The sequence below is a fragment of the Pseudophryne corroboree genome, chromosome 7, assembly GCF_028390025.1.
Source record: "Pseudophryne corroboree isolate aPseCor3 chromosome 7, aPseCor3.hap2, whole genome shotgun sequence".
Taxonomy (NCBI): domain Eukaryota; kingdom Metazoa; phylum Chordata; class Amphibia; order Anura; family Myobatrachidae; genus Pseudophryne; species Pseudophryne corroboree.
In genome coordinates this window covers 424,023,373-424,041,965 of record NC_086450.1, presented here as the reverse complement: position 1 = coordinate 424,041,965, position 18,593 = coordinate 424,023,373, and the positions used below count along the sequence as shown (strand labels likewise).

At 47.5% G+C, this 18,593-nt stretch overlaps 1 long non-coding RNA gene across 1 annotated transcript; it reads right to left on the bottom strand.

The window, feature by feature from the left end:
* Positions 1-2,207: 2,207 nt before the first annotated feature.
* Positions 2,208-17,202, bottom strand: LOC134943819 (uncharacterized). The gene is made up of 6 exons (XR_010181773.1): positions 17,108-17,202; positions 5,087-5,157; positions 4,506-4,605; positions 3,648-3,718; positions 3,064-3,163; positions 2,208-2,279 (listed from the first exon to the last, which is right to left on the bottom strand). It is a non-coding gene; the product is annotated as an uncharacterized LOC134943819 (long non-coding RNA).
* Between the last annotated feature and the right edge of the window lie 1,391 nt (positions 17,203-18,593).

The window sequence follows — 18,593 nt, the reverse complement described above, 5'->3', positions numbered from 1 at the left end:
CTGTAGGACTTAACATGTAATGGGCATTGCGGTGTGTGGCATAATATATCACGGACATTTCGGTGTGTGTGATAATGTGTCACAGGCATTACGGTGTGTGGTGTACTATATCACAGGCATTGTGGTATGTGGTTTATAATGTCTCAGGGGCATTGCACTGTGTAGCATAATGTATAATGGGTATTGTGATGCGTGGCATAATGTGTCCCAGGCATTATGGTGTGTGGCATAATGTGTCAGGAGCATTATGGTGTGTGGCATATTATGTAATGGGCATTATTGTGTGTGGCATAATGTCTAAGGGCCATTGCAGTATGTGGCATAATGTATACTGGGCATTACTATAAGGAGGAAAAATGACAAATAATGTAAGGGGCATAATTAGTAACATAGTAATTGAGGTTGAATAGAGGCAAATTGCCCATCGTGTTCAACCTGTATTAAGTTGTGATGATTCTACATACCCGCTGAATAATGTTTTATGACTAGTTAGCTACTCTAACTCATGTTACCCCCGGATTAACCACATTGATATTTTAAATATTATAACCTTGGATATCATTTTCATTCAGAAATGTATCCATTCCTCCGTTGCTTTCGGAACTTTCTCTCCTCCAATCGCAGCGAGTGCCCACATGTCCTAAACTGTGTTCTTTTAATAAATAATTCCTCTGATAACTTTTGTGATGTCCCTTTACTCATTTGAGGATAATAATATCTCCTCTTAAGCGCCTCTTTTCTAGTGTATACATATTCAACCTAGTAAGCCTTTCCTTATAATCCAGTCCCTCTAGGTCTTTAATCAATTTAGTAGCTCGCCTTTCGAGTTCCCTGATGTCTTTTTTTATACAATGGTGCCCAAAACAAAACACAATATTCCAGGTGCGGACGTACCAATACCTTAAACAGCGGCATGATTACATCCAAGTCCCTTGTCTCAATCCCCCTTTTTATGCACGCTAGCACCTTACTTGCCTTCTTTACTGCATTTTGACATTGTGTATGGTTATTAAGCTTATCAATGAGGGTATCCGGACTCCAGATCGACAACAAAAAGGTCGACACACCTTAGGTCGACGCCAATTGGTCAACACACCTTAGGTCGACATGGAAGTAACTTTATCTTGTTGTACCGCTTCTGCTGCTAGAACACATGGTACAGGCCTCCAGATGGGCAGAAGGGATGGCTAATAAGTACTACTGAGAACTGGACTCAGCAAGTTTATAGTTCATTTAAAATAAAACTTATTGGTGGGACCAACACTTACTATAAGGGAAAGCAAATACACATAAGGGCACTGCTACACAGGCGTACAGAGACACAGAGGGCACGCCATAGCTACTAATGGGGATACGACTGTCTAATAGCACTCAGGCATGCTTAATCACTTACATGGGCAATTTGTTATAGAGAACATGTAATTTAGCATTTGCCAGTGCATATTATGTGCCAGCACACACGCATGTCAGTTTCTGAATGCCAAGTTCCCAGGGATTTATATACGTAAAAGTTCAAAAGACGCAACACGTTCATAAAAGGGCAATGGGTGTATGCTGACATAACGCTGTTATATCCATAGCATAATACATGGATTGTTAAACTATATAAAAATGAAGCAGCTGGAAAGTTGTAGGTGACCATTACAGAGCCCCAGCTGTTCCTGCGCCTGGTCCATCTGAGAAATAAAGAATGGCGGCCGTGCTACTCACGCTACACACTTATCAGCAATGGGGAAAGACGCGTCCATAAACACTTCTAGCAATGTGCACCACACCCCGCTGGTAAGAATTACACAAGTTTGGAAAACCCAAACACAATATTTGCACACTCACGGTTAGTGACAAGAAAATGTCTCTCAGCCACATGGCCATAGCCTAATCAGGCACTGAGGTAGCCAGGATATTCCAGCTTCACCAAAACATAGAATTAATGGTGACATCTCCCCTCAGAGATCAATAGATGCTTACAGCTGATGGCACAGAGCACAGAGGTCGGCCTGGTGGGTAAGACAGCCCAAGGCCCTATTCAGACAATTTAGGTCAGTGCTCTCTTGGGTTTGCCAGGTAAATGTATGGGAATGGTCATGTGACCAGTGTGTAGGCAAATATCCTGTTTCTAGTAATAAAGCCATGTAATTATATTCTTAGTTGTCCTAGCATACTTTTATAATGAACCAAAATGCAACCTATACTATTCAGCCAGCTTACCCATTGCGGCCCCTGCGCCGTGCAGTTAGGACATCCCTCAGGTCCTGTGGGGCATCACAGCTTCTGATGTTCTACAAATCAAAATATGGATATTAGCTATTATGTTTGTACAGACAAAACAGACGAGACTAACACAAGCACAACGGGTTCTTATGGGAGAAGAAAGCAGGAAGCCAAGATATATGAAGTATCAGAACTACACAGTAATAACACACTTCAGCATCTGGACAATGAGTGGATTATAGGCCTATATGTGGCCTCGATTGGAATATTTCCAACAGCCATTACCTGGATCAGTATATCATGAGGGGATGGCAGTGAGAACAAACTCTGGGCAGTCCTGTCGGGATAACAGTCTCTGCAGTCTGTGTGTGGCCAGGGAAGAGATGGTAAGCTGCAGCTTCCCTGAACCTCACTGAGCTTGGGATGCAGGCAGACTGTCTTCCTGCAGTTGCAGGCGAGTGATACTTCTAAGCACACCCTTCTTTACATGGTCGGAAGGTGGAACCTGGGGAAAAGGTGGTGGGGCGGTGTTTACATAATAGCGGAGAGACTGACTGGGTGTGCAGAACCCAGCAGCTGACAGAAGATTGCCTTCCAGCAGCCACCGGCGGGCATTTTTGACACTGTTGCATCAGATGGAAATCACAGCTCAGCAGAGGTGAGCAAGCCAGACACGTCGTTACAGCCATGACAACAGAACACTAAGGCCTGCACTCAGATACATGACAATTGTTGAAATAAAAAATGTCAATAATTTAAAAATCTTTATAACATTTAACATTTGTGAATGACATGAAACCCTTTTATTTCTAAATTATGTGTAATGTCCCCCAGTGATGCAGATATCATTACCTCCACGCCTCTGTTTCGGCCATAGGCAATGTTCCGTTGGTTTCGGATTTTTAGGTTTCTTTTGATCCTCAGGATGTCCCTGAGGTCCGCAATATAATGCCTGTAACATTAAGTAAAGAAAGTAAATCCAGCGCTGTGATTATAACAATGCAAACACTTTCCAACTATCACAGTAACACACAGACACCATTGTTTTTTTCATACAAGACAAGTGACAAGAAAATGTCTCTTGGTCATATGACCGTAGCCGAATCAGGCACTGAGATAGCCAGAATTTTCCAGCTTCACCAAAACATAGAATTAATGGTGATATCTCCCTTCAGAGATCAATAGCTGCTTACAGCTGATGGCACAGAGCAGTGAGGTTGGCCTGGTGGATAAGACAGCCCAAGACCCTATTCAGACAATTTAGGTCAGTGCTCTCTTGGGTTTGCCAGGTAAATGTATGGGGATTGTCATGTGACCAGTGTGTATGGAAATATCCTGTTTCTTCTAGTAATAAAGCCATGTAATTATATTCTTAGTTGTCCTAGCATACTTTTATAATGAACAAAAATGCAGCCTATACTATTCAGCCAGCTTACCCATTGCGGCCCCTGCGCCGTGCAGTTAGGACATCCCTCAGGTCCTGTGGGGCATCACAGCTTCTGATGTTCTACAAATCAAAATATGGATATTAGCTACTATTATGTTTGTACAGACAAAACAGACGAGACTAACACAAGCACAACGGGTTCTTATGGGAGAAGAAAGCAGGAAGCCAAGATATATGAAGTATCAGAACTACACAGTAATAACACACTTCAGCATCTGGACAATGAGTGGATTATAGGCCTATATGTGGCCTCGATTGGAATATTTCCAACAGCCATTACCTGGATCAGTATATCATGAGGGGATGGCAGTGAGAACAAACTCTGGGCAGTCCTGTCGGGATAACAGTCTCTGCAGTCTGTGTGTGGCCAGGGAAGAGATGGTAAGCTGCAGCTTCCCTGAACCTCACTGAGCTTAGGATGCAGGCAGACTGTCTTCCTGCAGTTGCAGGCGAGTGATACTTCTAAGCACACCCTTCTTTACATGGTCGGAAGGTGGAACCTGGGGAAAAGGTGGTGGGGCGGTGTTTACATAATAGCGGAGAGACTGACTGGGTGTGCAGAACCCAGCAGCTGACAGAAGATTACCTTCCAGCAGCCACCGGCGGGCATTTTTGACACTGTTGCATCAGATGGAAATACCAGCTCAGCAGAGGTGAGCAAGCCAGATACGTCGTTACAGCCATGACAACAGAACACTAAGGCCTGCACTCAGATACATGACAATTGTTGAAATAAAAAATGTCAATAATTTAAAAATCTTTATAACATTTAACATTTGTGAATGACATGAAACCCTTTTATTTCTAAATTATGTGTAATGTCCCCCAGTGATGCAGATATCATTACCTCCACGCCTCTGTTTCGGCCATAGGCAATGTTCCGTTGGTTTCGGATTTTGAGGTTTCTTTTGATCCTCAGGATGTCCCTGAGGTCCACAATATTATGCCTGTAACATTAAGTAAAGAAAGTAAATCCAGCGCTGTGATTATAACAATGCAAGCACTTTCCCACTATCACAGTAACACACAGACACCATTGTTTTTTTCATACAAGACAAGTGACAAGAAAATGTCTCTTGGTCATATGACCGTAGCCGAATCAGGCACTGAGATAGCCAGAATTTTCCAGCTTCACCAAAACATAGAATTAATGGTGATATCTCCCTTCAGAGATCAATAGCTGCTTACAGCTGATGGCACAGAGCAGTGAGGTTGGCCTGGTGGATAAGACAGCCCAAGACCCTATTCAGACAATTTAGGTCAGTGCTCTCTTGGGTTTGCCAGGTAAATGTATGGGAATTGTCATGTGACCAGTGTGTAGGCAAATATCCTGTTTCTAGTAATAAAGCCATGTAATTATATTCTTAGTTGTCCTAGCATACTTTTATAATGAACCAAAATGCAACCTATACTATTCAGCCAGCTTACCCATTGCAGCCCCTGCGCCGTGCAGTAAGAACATCCCTCAGGTCCTGTGGGGCATCACAGCTTCTGATGTTCTACAAATCAAAATATGGATATTAGCTATTATGTTTGTACAGACAAAACAGACGAGACTAACACAAGCACAACGGGTTCTTATGGGAGAAGAAAGCAGGAAGCCAAGATATATGAAGTATCAGAACTACACAGTAATAACACACTTCAGCATCTGGACAATGAGTGGATTATAGGCCTATATGTGGCCTCGATTGGAATATTTCCAACAGCCATTACCTGGATCAGTATATCATGAGGGGATGGCAGTGAGAACAAACTCTGGGCAGTCCTGTCGGGATAACAGTCTCTGTGTGGCCAGGGAAGAGATGGTAAGCTGCAGCTTCCCTGAACCACCCTGAGCTTGGGATGCAGGCAGACTGTCTTCCTGCAGTTGCAGGCGAGTGATACTTCTAAGCACACCCTTCTTTACATGGTCGGAAGGTGGAACCTGGGGGAAAGGTGGTGGGGCGGTGTTTACATAATAGCGGAGAGACTGACTGGGTGTGCAGAACCCAGCAGCTGACAGAAGATTACCTTCCAGCAGCCACCGGCGGGCATTTTTGACACTGTTGCATCAGATGGAAATCACAGCTCAGCAGATGTGAGCAAACCAGACACGTCGTTACAGCCATGACAACAGAACACTAAGGCCTGCACTCAGATACATGACAATTGTTGAAATAAAAAATGTCAATAATTTAAAATAAGATTTTACTTACCGATAAATCTATTTCTCGTAGTCCGTAGTGGATGCTGGGACTCCGTCAGGACCATGGGGAATAGCGGCTCCGCAGGAGACAGGGCACAAAATTTAAAAGTTTGACCACTAGGTGGTGTGTACTGGCTCCTCCCCCTATGACCCTCCTCCAAGCCTCAGTTAGGATACTGTGCCCGGACGAGCGTACACAATAAGGAAGGATTTTGAATCCCGGGTAAGACTCATACCAGCCACACCAATCACACCGTACAACTTGTGATCTGAACCCAGTTAACAGTATGACAAACGTAGGAGCCTCTGAACAGACGGCTCACAACAATAACAACCCGATTTTTTTGTAACAATAACTATGTACAAGTATTGCAGACAATCCGCACTTGGGATGGGCGCCCAGCATCCACTACGGACTACGAGAAATAGATTTATCGGTAAGTAAAATCTTATTTTCTCTGACGTCCTAGTGGATGCTGGGACTCCGTCAGGACCATGGGGATTATACCAAAGCTCCCAAACGGGCGGGAGAGTGCGGATGACTCTGCAGCACCGAATGAGAGAACTCCAGGTCCTCCTTAGCCAGGGTATCAAATTTGTAGAATTTTACAAACGTGTTCTCCCCTGACCACGTAGCTGCTCGGCAGAGTTGTAATGCCGAGACCCCTCGGGCAGCCGCCCAAGATGAGCCCACCTTCCTTGTGGAATGGGCCTTGACAGATTTAGGCTGTGGCAGGCCTGCCACAGAATGTGCAAGTTGAATTGTGCTACAAATCCAACGAGCAATCGTCTGCTTAGAAGCAGGAGCACCCAGCTTGTTGGGTGCATACAGTATAAACAGCGAGTCAGATTTTCTGACTCCAGCCGTCCTTGAAATATATATTTCTCTGAAGTCCTAAGTGGATGCTGGGGACTCCGTCAGGACCATGGGGATTAGCGGCTCCGCAGGAGACAGGGCACAAAACTAAAGCTTTAGGATCAGGTGGTGTGTACTGGCTCCTCCCCCTATGACCCTCCTCCAAGCCTCAGTTAGGTTTTTGTGCCCGTCCGAGCAGGGTGCAATCTAGGTGGCTCTCTTAAGGAGCTGCTTAGAAAAAGTTTTTAGGTTTATTATTTTCAGTGAGTCCTGCTGGCAACAGGCTCACTGCATCGAGGGACTTAGGGGAGAGAAGTTCAACTCACCTGCGTGCAGGATGGATTGGCTTCTTAGGCTACTGGACACCATTAGCTCCAGAGGGAGTCGGAACACAGGTCTCGCCCTGGGGTTCGTCCCGGAGCCGCGCCGCCGACCCCCCTTGCAGATGCTGAAGATTGAAGGTCCAGAAACCGGCGGCAGAAGGCTCTTCAGTCTTCTTGAAGGTAGCGCACAGCACTGCAGCTGTGCGCCATTGTTTGTCACACACTTCTCACCAACGGTCACGGAGGGTGCAGGGCGCTGCTGGGGGCGCCCTGGGCAGCAATGTAAATACCTTTTATGGCTAAAAAATACATCACATATAGCCCTTGAGGCTATATGGATGTATTTAACCCCTGCCAGATATTACAAACTACGGGAGAAAAGCCCGCCGGAATAGGGGGCGGGGCTTATTCTCCTCAGCACACAGCGCCATTTTCCTGCTCAGCTCCGCTGTGAGGAAGGCTCCCAGGACTCTCCCCTGCACTGCACTACAGAAACAGGGTAAAACAGAGAGGGGGGGCACTTTTTATGGCGATATTTTATATATTTAAGCTGCTATAAGGATACATTACTTATATAAGGTTGTTCCCATATATATTATAGCGCTTGGGTGTGTGCTGGCAAACTCTCCCTCTGTCTCCCCAAAGGGCTAGTGGGGTCCTGTCTTCGATAAGAGCATTCCCTGTGTGTCTGCTGTGTGTCGGTACGTGTGTGTCGACATGTATGAGGACGTTGTTGGTGTGGAGGCAGAGCAATTGCCGGTAATGGTGATGTCACCCCCCAGGGAGTCGACACCGGAATGGATGGCTTTGTTTATGGAATTACGTGATAATGTCAGCACATTACAAAAATCAGTTGACGACATGAGACGGCCGGAAAACCAGTTGGTACCTGCCCAGGCGTCTCAGACACCGTCAGGGGCTGTAAAACGCCCTTTACCTCAGTCGGTCGACACAGACCCAGACACGGACACTGAATCTAGTGTCGACGGTGAAGAAACAAACGTATTTTCAAGTAGAGCCACACGTTATATTATGATCACGGCAATGAAGGTGGCTTTGCATATCTCTGATACTGCAAGTACCACAAAAAGGGGTATTATGTGGGGGGTGAAAAAACTACCTGTAGTTTTTCCTGAATCAGAGGAATTGAATGATGTATGTGATGAAGCGTGGGTTAACCCAGATAGAAAAGTGCTAATTTCAAAAAAGTTATTGGCATTATACCATTTCCCGCCAGAGGTTAGGGCGCGCTGGGAAACACCCCCTAGGGTGGATAAGGCGCTCACACGCTTATCAAAACAAGTGGCGTTACCGTCTCCTGATACGGCCGCCCTCAAGGATCCAGCTGATAGGAGGCTGGAAACTACCCTAAAGAGTATATACACACATACTGGTGTTATACTGCGACCAGCCATCGCCTCAGCCTGGATGTGCAGTGCTGGGGTGGTCTGGTCGGATTCCCTGACTGAAAATATTGATACCCTGGATAGGGACAGTATTTTATTGACTATAGAGCAATTAAAGGATGCTTTTCTTTATATGCGAGATGCTCAGAGGGATATTTGCACTCTGGCATTGAGAGTAAGTGCGATGTCCATATCTGCCAGAAGAAGTTTATGGACGCGACAGTGGTCAGGTGATGCGGATTCCAAACGACATATGGAAGTATTGCCGTATAAAGGGGAAGAATTATTTGGCGTAGGTCTATCGGATCTGGTGGCCACGGCAACTGCCGGAAAATCCACCTTTTTACCTCAGACCCCCTCCCAACAGAAAAAGACACCATCTTTTCAGCCGCAGTCCTTTCGGTCCTATAAGAACAAGAGGGCAAAAGGACAGTCATATCTGCCCCGGGGCAGAGGAAGGGGTAAGAGAGGGCAGCAAGCAGCCCCTGCCCAGGAACAGAAGCCCTCCCAGGGTTCTGCAAAGCCCTCAGCATGAAGCGGACTCAGGAGCGGTGGGGGGTCGACTCAGGAATTTCAGCGCACAGTGGGCTTGCTCACAGGTGGACCCTTGGATCCTGCAGGTAGTATCTCAGGGTTACAGGTTGGAATTCGAGAAGTCTCCCCCTCGCCGGTTCCTAAAGTCTGCTTTGCCAACGTCTCCCTCAGACAGGGCGACGGTATTGGAAGCCATTCACAAGCTGTTTTCTCAGCAGGTGATAGTCAAGGTACCCCTCCTACAACAGGGAAAGGGGTATTACTCCACGCTATTTGTGGTACCGAAGCCGGACGGCTCGGTAAGACCTATTCTAAATCTGAAATCTTTGAACCTGTACATACAAAAATTCAAGTTCAAGATGGAATCACTCAGAGCAGTGATAGCGAATCTGGAAGAAGGGGACTTTATGGTGTCCCTGGACATAAAGGATGCTTACCTGCATGTCCCAATTTTCCCTTCACATCAAGGGTACCTCAGGTTCGTGGTGCAAAACTGTCATTATCAGTTTCAGACGCTGCCGTTTGGATTGTCCACGGCACCTCGGGTCTTTACCAAGGTAATGGCCGAAATGATGATTCTTCTGCGAAGAAGAGGCGTATTAATTATCCCTTACTTGGACGATCTCCTGATAAGGGCAAGGTCCAGAGAACAGCTGGAGGACGGAGTAGCACTAACCCAAGTAGTGCTGCAACAACACGGGTGGATTCTGAATTTTCCAAAATCTCAGTTGACCCCGACAACACGTCTGCTGTTCCTGGGAATGATTCTGGACACGGTTCAGAAAAAGGTGTTTCTTCCGGAGGAGAAAGCCAAGGAGTTATCCGAACTTGTCAGGAACCTCCTAAAACCAGGAAAAGTGTCTGTGCATCAATGCACAAGAGTCCTGGGAAAGATGGTGGCTTCTTACGAAGCAATTCCATTCGGCAGATTCCACGCACGAACTTTTCAGTGGGATCTGCTGGACAAATGGTCCGGATCGCATCTGCAGATGCATCAGCGGATAACCTTATCGCCACGGACAAGGGTGTCTCTTCTGTGGTGGTTGCAGAGTGCTCATCTGTTAGAGGGCCGCAGATTCGGCATACAGGACTGGGTCCTGGTGACCACGGATGCCAGTCTGAGAGGCTGGGGAGCGGTCACACAGGGAAGAAACTTCCAGGGAGTATGGTCAAGCCTGGAGATGTCTCTTCATATAAATATACTGGAGGTAAGAGCAATTTACAATGCTCTAAGCCTGGCAAAACCCCTGCTTCAGGGTCAGCCGGTGTTGATCCAGTCGGACAACATCACGGCAGTCGCCCACGTAAACAGACAGGGCGGCACAAGAAGCAGGAGAGCAATGGCAGAAGCTGCAAGGATCCTTCGCTGGGCGGAAGATCATGTGATAGCACTGTCAGCAGTGTTCATTCCGGGAGTAGACAACTGGGAAGCAGACTTCCTCAGCAGACACGATCTACACCCGGGAGAGTGGGGACTTCATCCAGAAGTCTTCCACATGATTGTGAACCGTTGGGAAAAACCAAAGGTGGATATGATGGCGTCTCGCCTCAACAAAAAACTGGACAGGTATTGCGCCAGGTCAAGAGACCCTCAGGCAATAGCTGTGGACGCTCTGGTAACACCGTGGGTGTACCAGTCAGTGTATGTGTTTCCTCCTCTGCCTCTCATACCCAAAGTACTGAGAATTATACGGCAAAGGGGAGTAAGAACGATACTCGTGGCTCCGGATTGGCCAAGAAGAACTTGGTACCCGGAACTTCAGGAGATGGTCACGGAAAATCCGTGGCCTCTACCTCTAAGACGGGACCTGATTCAGCAGGGACCGTGTCTATTCCAAGACTTACCGCGGCTGCGTTTGACGGCATGGCGGCTGAACGCCGAATTCTAAAGGAAAAAGGCATTCCGGAAGAGGTCATTCCTACACTGGTTAAAGCCAGGAAGGAGGTGACTGCACAACATTATCACCGCATTTGGAGAAAATATGTTGCGTGGTGTGAGGCCAGGAAGGCCCCCACGGAGGAATTTCAACTGGGTCGATTCCTACATTTCCTGCAAACAGGATTGTCTATGGGCCTCAAATTGGGGTCCATTAAGGTTCAAATTTCGGCCCTGTCGATTTTCTTCCAGAAAGAATTGGCTTCAGTTCCTGAAGTCCAGACTTTTGTAAAAGGAGTACTACATATACAGCCCCCGGTTGTGCCCCCAGTGGCTCCGTGGGACCTGAATGTAGTTTTGGATTTTCTCAAATCCCATTGGTTTGAGCCACTCAAATCGGTGGATTTGAAATATCTTACATGGAAAGTAACCATGCTACTGGCCCTGGCTTCAGCCAGGAGAGTATCAGAATTGGCGGCTTTATCGTATAAGAGCCCATATCTGATTTTCCATTCGGACAGGGCAGAACTGCGGACGCGTCCTCAGTTTCTGCCTAAGGTGGTGTCAGCGTTTCACCTGAACCAGCCTATTGTGGTGCCTGCGGCTACTAGCGATTTGGAAGATTCCAAGTTGCTGGACGTTGTCAGGGCATTGAAAATATACGTTTCAAGGACGGCTGGAGTCAGAAAATCTGACTCGCTGTTTATACTGTATGCACCCAACAAGCTGGGTGCTCCTGCTTCTAAGCAGACGATTGCTCGTTGGATTTGTAGCACAATTCAACTTGCACATTCTGTGGCAGGCCTGCCACAGCCTAAATCTGTCAAGGCCCATTCCACAAGGAAGGTGGGCTCATCCTGGGCGGCTGCCCGAGGGGTCTCGGCATTACAACTCTGCCGAGCAGCTACGTGGTCGGGGGAGAACACGTTTGTAAAATTCTACAAATTTGATACCCTGGCTAAAGAGGACCTGGAGTTCTCTCATTCGGTGCTGCAGAGTCATCCGCACTCTCCCGCCCGTTTGGGAGCTTTGGTATAATCCCCATGGTCCTGACGGAGTCCCCAGCATCCACTTAGGACGTCAGAGAAAATAAGATTTTACTTACCGATAAATCTATTTCTCGTAGTCCGTAGTGGATGCTGGGCGCCCATCCCAAGTGCGGATTGTCTGCAATACTTGTACATAGTTATTGTTACAAAAAAAAAATCGGGTTGTTATTTGTTGTGAGCCGTCTGTTCAGAGGCTCCTACGTTTGTCATACTGTTAACTGGGTTTAGATCACAAGTTATACGGTGTGATTGGTGTGGTTGGTATGAGTCTTACCCGGGATTCAATATCCTTCCTTATTGTGTACGCTCGTCCGGGCACAGTATCCTAACTGAGGCTTGGAGGAGGGTCATAGGGGGAGGAGCCAGTACACACCACCTGATCCTAAAGCTTTACTTTTGTGCCCTGTCTCCTGCGGAGCCACTAATCCCCATGGTCCTGACGGAGTCCCCAGCATCCACTACGGACTACGAGAAATAGATTTATCGGTAAGTAAAATCTTATTTTTCAATGCTCTGACAACGTCCAGCAACTTGGAATCCTCCAAATCGCTAGTAGCCGCAGGCACCACAATAGGCTGGTTCAGGTGAAACGCTGAAACCACCTTAGGCAGAAAGTGAGGACGCGTCCGCAGTTCTGCCCTGTCCGAATGGAAAATCAGATATGGGCTTTTATACGATAAAGCCGCCAATTCTGACACTCTCCTGGCTGAAGCCAGGGCCAGTAGCATGGTTACTTTCCATGTAAGATATTTCAAATCCACCGATTTGAGTGGCTCAAACCAATGGGATTTGAGAAAATCCAAAACTACATTAAGATCCCACGGTGCCACTGGGGGCACAACCGGGGGCTGTATATGTAGTACTCCTTTTACAAAAGTCTGGACTTCAGGAACTGAAGCCAATTTTTTCTGGAAGAAAATCGACAGGGCCGAAATTTGAACCTTAATGGACCCTAATTTGAGGCCCATAGACAATCCTGTTTGCAGGAAATGTAGGAATCGACCCAGTTGAAATTCCTCCGTCGGGGCCTTCCTGGCCTCACACCACGCAACATATTTTCTCCAAATGCGGTGATAATGTTGTGCAGTCACCTCCTTCCTGGCTTTTACCAGGGTAGGGATGACCTCTTCCGGAATGCCTTTTTCCCTTAGGATTCGGCGTTCAACCGCCATGCCGTCAAACGCAGCCGCGGTAAGTCTTGGAATAGACACGGTCCCTGCTGAAGCAGGTCCCGTCTTAGAGGTAGAGGCCACGGATCTTCCGTGAGCATCTCCTGAAGTTCCGGGTACCAAGTTCTTCTTGGCCAATCCGGAGCCACGAGTATCGTTCTTACTCCCCTTTGCCGTATAATTCTCAGTACTTTTGGTATGAGAGGCAGAGGAGGAAACACATACACTGACTGGTACACCCATGGTGTTACCAGAGCGTCTACAGCTATTGCCTGAGGGTCTCTTGACCTGGCGCAATACCTGTCCAGTTTTTTGTTGAGGCGGGACGCCATCATGTCCACCATTGGTCTTTCCCAATGGACCACAATCATGTGGAAGACTTCTGGATGAAGTCCCCACTCTCCCGGGTGCAGATCGTGTCTGCTGAGGAAGTCTGCTTCCCAGTTGTCCACTCCCGGGATGAACACAGCTGACAGTGCTAACACATGATTTTCTGCCCAGCGGAGAATCCTTGCAGCTTCTGCCATTGCCCTCCTGCTTCTTGTGCCGCCCTGTCTGTTTACGTGGGCGACTGCCGTGATGTTGTCCGACTGAATCAACACCGGCTGACCCTGAAGCAGAGGTTTTGCCAGGCTTAGAGCATTGTAGATTGCTCTTAGCTCCAGTATATTTATGTGAAGAGACGTCTCCAGGCTTGACCACACGCCCTGGAAGTTTCTTCCCTGTGTGACCGCTCCCCAGCCTCTCAGACTGGCATCCGTGGTCACTAGGACCCAGTTCTGTATGCCGAATCTGCGGCCCTCTAACAGATGAGCACTCTGCAACCACCATAGCAGAGACACTCTTGTCCTTGTGGACAATTTTATCCGCTGATGCATCTGCAGATGCGATCCGGACCATTTGTCCAGCAGATCCCACTGAAAAGTTCGTGCATGGAATCTGCCGAATGGAATCGCTTCGTAAGAAGCTACCATTTTTCCCAGGACTCTTGTGCATTGATGCACAGATACTTTTCCTGGTTTTAGGAGGTTCCTGACTAGATCGGATAACTCCCTGGCTTTCTCCTCCGGAAGAAATACCTTTTTCTGAACAGTGTCCAGAATCATCCCTAGGAACAACAGACGTGTCGTCGGGATCAGTTGGGATTTTGGAAAATTCAGAATCCACCCGTGTTGTTGGAGCACTACTTGGGTTAGTGCTACTCCGACCTCCAGCTGTTCTCTGGATCTTGCCCTTATCAGGAGATCGTCCAAGTAAGGGATAATTAAGACGCCTTCTCTTCGAAGAAGGATCATCATTTCGGCCATTACCTTGGTAAAGACCCGGGGTGCCGTGGACAATCCAAACGGCAGCGTCTGAAACTGATAATGACAGTTTTGGACCACGAACCTGAGGTACCCTTGGGTCGGTCTTACCGAGCCGTCCGGCTTCGGTACCACAAATAGCGTGGAGTAATACCCCTGTCCCTGTTGTAGGAGGGGTACCTTGACTATCACCTGCTGAGAATACAGCTTGTGAATGGCCTCCAATACCGTCGCCCTGTCGGAGGGAGACGTTGTCAAAGCAGACTTTAGGAAACGGCGAGGAGGGGACTTCTCGAATTCCAACCTGTAACCCTGAGATACTACCTGCAGGATCCAGGGGTCCACCTGCGAGTGAGCCCACTGTGCGCTGAAATGTTTGAGGCGACCCCCCACCGCCCCTGAGTCTGCTTGTAAGGTCCCAGCGTCATGCTGACGCCTTTGTAGAAGCCGGGGAGGGCTTCTGCTCCTGGGAAGGAGCTGCTTGTTGCAGTCTCTTACCCTTTCCTTTGCCTCGGGGCAAATAGGAATGTCCTTTTGCTCGTTTGTTCTTATAGGAACGAAAGGACTGCGGCTGAAAAGCCTGCGGCTTTTTCTGCTGGGAGGTGACCTGGGGTAAAAAGGTGGATTTTCCGGCCGTTGCCGTGGCCACCAGATCCGATAGACCGACCCCAAATAATTCCTCCCCCTTATACGGCAATACTTCCATATGTCGTTTGGAATCCGCATCACCTGACCACTGGCGCGTCCATAAACTTCTTCTGGCAGATATGGACATCGCACTTACTCTTGATGCCAGAGTGCAAATATCTCTCTGTGCATCTCGCATATAAAGAAATGCATCCTTTAACTGCTCTATAGTCAGTAAAATACTGTCCCTATCCAGGGTATCAATATTTTCAGACAGTGACTCCGACCAAGCCACGCCAGCACTGCACATCCAGGCTGAGGCGATTGCTGGTCTCAGTATAACACCCGTATGTGTGTATATACTTTTTAATGTATTCTCCAGCCTCCTATCAGCTGGATCCTTGAGGGCGGCCGTATCAGGAGACGGTAACGCCACTTGCTTTGATAAGCGTGTGAGCGCCTTATCCACCCTAGGAGGTGTTTCCCAGCGCGCCCTAACCTCTGGCGGGAAAGGGTATAATGCCAATAACTTCTTTGAAATTAGCAGTTTTCTATCTGGGGTAACCCACGCTTCATCACACACTTCATTCAGTTCCTCTGATTCAGGAAAAACTATCGGTAGTTTTTTCACACCCCACATAATACCCCTTTTTGTGGTACTTGCAGTATCAGAGATATGCAAAGCCTCCTTCATTGCCGTGATCATATAACGTGTGGCCCTACTGGAAAATACGTTTGTTTCTTCACCGTCGACACTGGATTCAGTGTCAGTGTCTGGGTCTGTGTCGACCGACTGAGGTAAAGGGCGTTTTACAGCCCCTGACGGTGTCTGAGACGCCTGGACAGGTACTAACTGGTTTGCCGGCTGTCTCATGTCGTCAACCGACTTTTGTAGCGTGCTGACACTATCCCGTAATTCCATAAACAAAGCCATCCATTCTGGTGTCGACTCCCTAGGGGGTGACATCACCATTACAGGCAATTGCTCCGCCTCCACGCCAACATCGTCCTCATACATGTCGACACACACGTACCGACACACAGCAGACACACAGGGAATGCTCTGATAGAAGACAGGACCCCACTAGCCCTTTGGGGAGACAGAGGGAGAGTTTGCCAGCACACACCCAAGCGCTATAAATATATATAGGGACAACCTTAATAAGTGTGTTCCCTTTATAGCAGCTCAAATATTATAAATATCGCCAATAAGTGCCCCCCCCTCTCTGTTTTTACCCTGTTTCTGTAGTGCAGTGCAGGGGAGAGTCCTGGGAGCCTTCCTCGCAGCGGAGGTGGGCAGGAAAATGGCGCTGTGTGCTGAGGAGAATAGGCCCCGCCCCCTTTTCGGCGGGCTTCTTCTCCCGTTTTTTTTGGAACCTGGCAGGGGTTAAATACATCCATATAGCCCCAGGGGCTATATGTGATATATTTTAGCCAGAATAGGTATATTACATTGCTGCCCAGGGCGCCCCCCCCAGCGCCCTGCACCCTCAGTGACCGCTGGTGTGAAGTGTGCGGAGAGCAATGGCGCACAGCTGCAGTGCTGTGCGCTACCTCATGAAGACTGAGACGTCTTCTGCCGCCGGTTTCTGGACCTCTTCTCTATTCGGCATCTGCAAGGGGGTCGGCGGCGCGGCTCCGGTGACCCATCCAGGCTGTACCTGTGATCGTCCCTCTGGAGCTAGTGTCCAGTAGCCTAAGAAGCAAATCCATCCTGCACGCAGGTGAGTTCACTTCTTCTCCCCTAAGTCCCTCGTTGCAGTGAGCCTGTTGCCAGCAGGACTCACTGAAAATAAAAAACCTAACAAACTTTTTCTAAGCAGCTCTTTAGGAGAGCCACCTAGATTGCACCCTGCTCGGACGGGCACAAAAACCTAACTGAGGCTTGGAGGAGGGTCATAGGGGGAGGAGCCAGTACACACCACCTAGTGGTCAAACTTTTAAATTTTGTGCCCTGTCTCCTGCGGAGCCGCTATTCCCCATGGTCCTGACGGAGTCCCAGCATCCACTAGGACGTCAGAGAAAAATCTTTATAACATTTAACATTTGTGAATGACATGAAACCCTTTTATTTCTAAATTATGTGTAATGTCCCCCAGTGATGCAGATATCATTACCTCCACGCCTCTGTTTTGGCCATAGGCAATGTTCCGTTGGTTTCGGATTTTTAGGTTTCTTTTGATCCTCAGGATGTCCCTGAGGTCCACAATATAATGCCTGTAACATTAAGTAAAGAAAGTAAATCCAGCGCTGTGATTATAACAATGCAAACACTTTCCCACTATCACAGTAACACACAGACACCATTGTTTTTTTCATACAAGACAAGTGACAAGAAAATGTCTCTTGGTCATATGACCGTAGCCCAATCAGGCACTGAGGTAGCCAGAATTTTCCAGCTGCACCAAAACATAGAATTAATGGTGACATCTCCCCTCAGAGATCAATAGACGCTTACAGCTGATGGCACAGAGCAGTGAGGTCGGCCTGGTGGGTAAGATAGCCCAAGACACTATTCAGACAATTTAGGTCAGTGCTTTCTTGGGTTTGCCAGGTAAATGTATGGGAATGGTCATGTGACCAGTGTGTAGGCAAATATCCTGTTTCTAGTAATAAAGCAATGTAATTATATTCTTAGTTGTCCTAGCATACTTTTATAATGAACCATAATACAACCTATAATATTCAGCCAGCTTACCCATCATTGCCTCGGCTCCGGCGCGCATTAAGAAGCTCCCTCAGGTCCTGAGGGGCGGCACAGGGTCTGGGCACAGCACTGATCCCAGGTGATATGTTTTGCACTGGGAGGGCTGGTTGAGTGCTCAATGGACTCACTCCATGTGTTCTTTTCTCAGCACCTACGTGACAAATACAACCATCATAAAAGTGTCTTTCCTTAGGATTCTGACAGCCTATAACATGCATGATGGATGAAAGCAGTGACAGGCGGAGGTTATTGACATGTCACAGATATCCCATGTTCCATTCCTACAGCAAAATGAGGCTTTGGAGACCCCCTTCAGTTACAGACTATGACCGCAATTTCAGTGTGGGGGGGGGGGGGGGTGGTTTACATGCTGGGTGGCCTTGCCCTGTGATGGGCGGCCCTCAGCATGCAATCCAAAGTATTGTAAATTTTGCTACTTAGCGGAATTTGCATTCCTTACTGAATCAGGTCCATAATGCTAAAATACATCAGGTATTAGGAAAGAAGAAAACAAGTATACACTAGAGAATATCAGCATTGCCCTTGTGTGGAAAGACTGACAGTGGGGTAATACAGGCTGAAATATAAATACGTACCTCTGGCCTCAGATTGCTTTGGCACCATGTCAGTTCTAAGTTCATCTGCAGCAAACAGAAAAGTAAATGAACAAAATGCAATATAAATATGCAGCATGCTGCTAAGCAACAACTTTTATTACTAGCACTAAATAGTTATAATTGGTATGATGTGACAGCTAAATTCATCAGATGGTTTTAGATCATTTAAAGAAAAATCCCCCATACAACATATAAATAAACAGGAAGCACAAGTAACCGTACAAATAAAAAAGTACAAATAATCAGCGCGCACACATATACAGTGCCACACAGCTCACC